This window comes from Heteronotia binoei, chromosome 15, assembly GCF_032191835.1.
Source record: "Heteronotia binoei isolate CCM8104 ecotype False Entrance Well chromosome 15, APGP_CSIRO_Hbin_v1, whole genome shotgun sequence".
NCBI classification, from domain to species: Eukaryota; Metazoa; Chordata; class Lepidosauria; order Squamata; family Gekkonidae; genus Heteronotia; species Heteronotia binoei.
Window position 1 is genome coordinate 22280332 of NC_083237.1, and position 6621 is coordinate 22286952.

Consider the following 6621-nt stretch of genomic DNA (forward strand, 5'->3'; position numbering starts at 1 on the left):
CTCTACCAACACCAAACATCTACAGCACCAACTCCATTCTGATTCACAATACTTCAGTTTTACTTAGCTATCCGATCATGGTGCAAAATTGATGCTCCTTTTGGGGTCAAGCCTGTTTGACAACAGCTAAGGAATACAAATGCCTGAATGCTAATCCACTCCAGGGCATGGGCCCCTTGATCTGCTAATGGAAACTGCTGGTGTTCGTCCCTTGATCTGCTAATGGAAACAGACCTGCTAATGGAAACTGCTTGTGTTCGTTACTCTAACAACAGCTATGCAGAGAGCTAGCATGGTGGTTAGACTGTCAGACTAAGTTGTGGGAGAGACCTGAGTTCAAATCCCCACTCATGCTTTCAGCCTAACCTACCTCAAAGGGTTGTTGTGAGGATAAATGGAAAAGGGAGAAATGCTGAAAGCCAATTTGGGTCCCCACTGAAGAAAAATATATGTAGCCATATCAGAAGCCACATAAATGTCACAATGCCATATTCACAATATTCCAGATGAAAGACATTTACCAGCTTGCTGTTCCCATATGCCACTATATAAATTGGAGTGCTCAGCGGGGATAGTTTTGAATGGGCTTCCTGTCAAATGAGTTACCCCAGGCAAGGACTTCCTTGTTAATCTGCCCCTGCTGAAAGCTGCGGAGATCACCAGCTGTGGACATCTTCAGCCGAGATCAGCTCCAAATGGAACAATGAAAATGCCTCACAATAATGATGCAATCTAAGACATTAACAATCCAGCTTGAGTCTCGGTGAGAAAGGAAGACAATAAATAAACAACAGCTTGACCACCCAAGTCCAGGATCTAGGCTCTTCCCTCTCAAGGGAGGTGGCAAGTAGTAAAGTGTCAATCCACAGAAACAGCCCATCCTCTGATCGACAATCAGATAGCAACCTTGGAAGGTTTCTACTCCAAAATTCCCCGAGGGTAGCATCATAAAAAAAAATTTAAATACCCATAGCAAAGAAATGGATATTCCTTGTAATTTAGGCAGAAAAGATGGAAAACATGGCTAGATTCTCCATGCTCCTGGGTGAATGTTCCCTACTTCTTACCTGCTAAGGAGAATCTCCCCAGATTGTTGCCTTTGCTTCTTCAAATAGCCTCTTTCCAAGAGCTTATTATATCTTCCATGGGCCACCTCCCCAGGAAGGAGGGCAGCAGTAGGTGAGAAAGACAAACCATCCAGAGGTGCGATTGGACACACCTCACAACAAGAAACCTGGACCTGACAAACAGGCACCAGCTGAGAATTGCAAAAGCTCGGTGACGAAGACATTTACAATGCATTTGTTGTGTTGACTTTGCATATGAGAAGGAAATTACTTGGCCAGCCAAATGATTAAATATAGGTAGTTACTGTAGCTATCTTATAGGCTTTAAATGAAGCGTGCACTCCCTCACTCTCTCACTGCTACAAAGATATTGTGGTTTCGGATTGTTCTGTCATCAGTTTGGGACTCTGGGATATAGAACATTCCATGGTGATACACCAAGACTATCTGTTGGGTGCTCCTTTTCTTTTCTCCTCCTTGCATCATACTAGAACTCAGGGTCATCCCACTGAAGCTGAATGGTGGGAGATTAAGAACAAACTCAAGGAAGTGCTACTTCACACAATGCATACTTAAACTGTGGAACTCACTGCCAACAGTATGCGGGGTGGCTGTCAACTTGGAAGGCTTTAAAAGGGAAGCGGACAAATTCAGTGGCTGTTATTCATGATGGATGTCAGCTCCCTCCAGTACCAGAGGCAGTATATTTCTTTGTATAGCTTTCTAGCGATGGCCCAGACTAGCCTGATCTCAGAAGCTAAGCAGGGTCAGTCCTGGTTAGTAATTGGATGAGAGACAACCACAGAAGTCCAGGGTTGCGGCACAGAGGCAGGCAATGACAAACCACCTCTGAATGTCTCTTGCTTCAAAAACCCTATGGGGTCACCATAAGTCATCTGCAATTTGACAGCATTTTTTACCACCGACATCAATTGCTGGGGACCACGGGTAGAAGGGGAGGTATTTGTGAGTTTCCTACATTGTGCAAGGATTTGGACTAGATGACCCTGGAGGTCCCTTCCGATTCTCTGATTCTATGACGCTGTTGCAGTCATCCTGCTTGTGGGCTTCCAACTGGTCATGCACTGTGCAAACAGAATGCTGATGGGCCTCTGTTCTGATCCAGCACAGCTCTATTTGTGTTCTTATGTGCTGGGGGGGTGTAGTGGTTAAGTGTGCAGACTCTTATCTGGAGAACCAGGTTCGATTCCCCACTCCTCCACTTGCAGCTGCTGGAATGGCCTTGTGTCAGCCATAGGTCTGGTATATGCTGTCCTTGAAAGGGCCGCTGCTGTAAGAGTTCTCTCAGCTTCACCTACCTCACAGGGTGTCTGCTGTGGAGGGAGGGGGAGAGGAAGTAAAGGAGATTGTGACCACTCTGAGATTCAAAGTATAGGGTGGGATATAAATCCAATATCTTCTATCTTCTTCTCTCACTGGCCACGGGGAAGCCTTGCATGAAGGGAGATCCGACTTTTCCATGCAGCATTGTGAAGCTATTGCTTTGGGCCACAAATTCCCAAGAAGGCTTCGTCTTCCTATCTTCAATCTCCATTTCCTTTCACCAGGAACTTTTGTTTCAACTGTTTGCTTCAGGTTTTGAGGGATGTTTGTTCTGTTAAAAAAAAAGATTAGGCAAATTAAGCGAAGTCACTTTAAAACGTCACTACTTTCATTTGGGAAAAGTTCAGCAAGTGCAAAAGTGGCTCATCTTGAGAGGAAGACTGGAATGTTCCCAAGGACAACAGAGTGGGAGGTTGGCAGACTTGACCCATGAGGTGAAATCAGGGCCAGCTCTGCCACTACGCAAACTAGGCAACTGTCTAGGGCGCCAGCCTTCTGGAGGCACCAACTTTGGAGCCCCCATGTAACTTGGTGACATTATCAGTGCGGGAGGGGGGCGCCAGAGGTTAGCCTTGCTTAGGGTGCCAGACAGTCTAGGGCAGACCCAGGGCGCAATCCAAAGGGACCATCTCTTGCAGTAGCCCAGGGGTGGCCGACAGTAGCTCTCCAGATGTTTTTGCCTACAATTCCCATCAGCCCCAGCCATTGGCCATACTGGCTGGGGCTGATAGGAGTTGTAGGCAAAAAACATCTGGAGAGCTACTGTCGGCCACCCCTGCTCTGGCCAATTACAATGAGTAATGGGGTTTATATAGGAGAATTCCATGAGGACTTTGCCCCACATCAGTTACAGAGAAAGGGGATGCTGTTGGAATTTTTCATCTCAAGCACCACAATATTTTTGGACTTTTCCTGAGTTGTTGTTGAATTTTGCCTCAAATTCATGGGTTTTAGATATGCTTAACTTTTTTGTCTCTTGTCCAAAAACTCTCATTTCCTTTGTCCTGCCCTCCCTCATGAGATGGTACAGTCAGCTGGAATTCTGAGTCCGTTCCTTTAAAACGGCCCCCTTCCCTGAAATCTTCTGTCTGGAGCACTTGCTAATCTCCTGTTAACAAACTAAGCCTTGGCCAAGATAGGAAGCCATGTTAGTCTGTCTGCAGCAGTAAAAAAGAGTAAGAGTACAGTAGCTACTTAAATGCTCTTAATCTGAGCCTTTTGTCAGGGATGTTTTGAAGGAGATGCTGAAACCTAGAATTTGTCCTTGAGTGCAAACTACCCATGCAAACCTCCCACACGTTTGAGCAGTGTGATGTCACCACAGGAGAAGCAGGTTTCTCCTTCATGCTCACATATCTGAGCCTGCCATGTGACCTGATTAGGTGATAAAAGTTTCATCTCAAACCCAGAATCAGAAGGGATTAAGATCCAACAGCTACTTTCAGTGATGGGACCAGAATGTAATCCACTCAGTCAACCGATCTTCCTCGCACAGCAGATTTATAGCTGGAGAGTATATCAAACACAGCCAAGAAAATCCGCTCAGATATGATTTGTTGCGATCAGCAGAGATGATGACAAACAAATAAAGAAATAACGCCCCCCCCCCCCCCAATTATGATGAAGCAAGGGAAAGGGGGAATAGTGGACATATATGGACATATGAAGCTGCCTTATACTGAATCAGACAATCAAAGTCAGTATTGTCTACTCAGACTGGCAGCGGCTCTCCAGGGTCTCAAGATGAGGTTTTTCACGCCTACTTGCCTGGACTCATTTTAGTTGGAGATGCTAGGGATTGAACCTGGGACCTTCTGCTTACCAAGCAGATGCTCTACCACTGAGCCACCATCCCTCCCCAAAGGAACAATAAGCATATCCTCCCTGGAGAGCCAGTTTGGTGTAGTAGTTAAGTGTGCGGACTCTTATCTGGGATAACCGGGTCTGATTTCTCACTCCTCCACTTGCACCTGCTAGCATGGCCTTGGGTCAGCCGTAGCTCGGGCAGAAGTTGTCCTTGAAAGGGCAGCTGCTGTGAGAGCCCTCTCCAGCCCCACCCACCTCACAGGGTGTCTGTTGTGGGGGAGGAAGGTAAAGGAGATTGTGAGCTGCTCTGAGACTCTCGGAGTGGAGGGCGGGATATAAATCCAATATCTTCTTCTTCTTCTCAGGAGCAAGGGATCGAACATATGAATATATGAAGCTGCCTTATACTGAATCAGACCCTCAGTCCATCAAAGTCAGTATTGTCTACTTAGACTGGCAGCAGATCTCCAGGTCTCAAGCTGAGGTTTTTCATGCCTACTTGGCTGGACTCTTTTTAGCTGGAGATGCCAGGGATTGAACCTGGGACCTTCTGCTTACCAAGCAGATGCTCTACCACTGAGCCACTGTCCCTCCCCAACAGTAACAGTCCCTCCCTAGTAACATTAGAAAGAAAAGGAATGCACCTGTGTTTTCTGTAATAAGCAAGCGTGGCTTCAAAAAGGTATCTTGGTATCTATGCTGCTGTGTTGGGAAATTCCTGGAAATTTAAGGGTGGAACCTAGGGAGGGTGGAATTTGGGAAAAGGAGGGACTTCAACAGCGATGTGATACCATAAAGTCTACTCTTCCAAGAAGCCATTTTTCTCCAGGTGAAATAGGGTTGCCAACCTCCAGGTGGTTGGCAAATAAGGGAAAGTGACGCTGGGAAGTTGAGAACCTGGAGATAACCGTGCACAACTATACTAATTAATACAATGACTACTCTGAAATTATTACACCAATTGTATGCTTCCACTGATGGATTTATAACACTCACATTGCAATTATTATCATATAATACTTGTTACAATATTACAATTGTCTTAAACAATGAATTCCTATACAATGAGTAGGAAAATCATACAGAGTCCATAAACATTCAGAATTGATTCCTCTTCATCAGTATCATGGATGGGTAAGGTGACAATAATTCTTTCCGAATAAGTGACACGCTTCTGGTAATAATATAGGCACGTTTCGGTAGAAGATTCCTTTGTCTGACTATTAATTATTTTTTCTGGAACCAATGCTCAATTCATGTAACATACAACAACTTCAGTTTCCAAAGCATAAGCATTCTCTCTCACAGCTTAAAGCTGTGCTGAACAATTTTCCTGGAACCAGAGCTCAGCTGCTACAAACGCATGAGTCTAGTCAATTACTCTCAAGGCATGGCGGTTCTCCCAGCCTCTGTTTAAAAACCTCCAAGGAAGGAGAGCCCACCAACTCCTGAGGAAGTTGTTACACTGAGGAACCACTCTAATGGTCAGGAAGTTCTTCCTAATGTTGAGCCGGAAAATCTTTTGATTTAATTTCAACCCATTGGTTCTGGTCCTACCTTCTGGGGCCACAAAAAACAATTCCACACCATCCTCTATATGACAGCCTATCAAGTACTTGAAGATGGTGATCAAATCACCTCTCAGCCGCCTCCTCTCCAGGCTAAACATGCCCAGCTCCTTCAAGCTTTCTTCATAGGATTTGGTCTCCAGACCCCTCACCATCTTTGTTGCCCTCCTCTGGACTCGTTCCAGTTTGTCTATATCCTTCCTAAAATGTGGTATCCAGAACTGAATACAATAGAGCATAATAAAGCGACACTACCAGAGCAGAATAAAGTGACACCATCACTTCATGTGATCCGGACACTATACTTCTGTTGATACAGCCCAAATTGCATTTGCCTTTTTAGCCACCACATCACACTGTTGACTCATGTTCAGTATATGGTCCACTAAGATCCCTAGATCCTTTTCGCACATACCATTGCTAAGACAAGTCTCCCCCATCCTATAGCCATGCATTGGATTTTTCCTACCTAAATACAGAACTTTACATTTATCCCTGTTAAAAATCATTTTATTGGTTTTTGCCCAGTTTTCCAGCCTGGATCCTGTTTCTGTCTTCTACTGTATTTGCAACCCCTCCCAATTTAGTATCATCTGCATTTCCAAGTTTAATAAGCATTCCTTGTCACACCCTTACTCCTGGCTCCACCTCCAAAGCCCCTAGATATTTCTTGAGTAAGTCTGGCAACCCAACAGGCAACCCACATGGTTTGTCACCAATTGGCAGCAGAGACGGTTGCCAAGCTCCCACCAGGGGTGGGGGATCCCCCGGTTTTAGTAGCCCCAACCGACCAGCACAGAGCAGGCTGCTGGTGGGATCCCTGCCTCCAAAGAGCC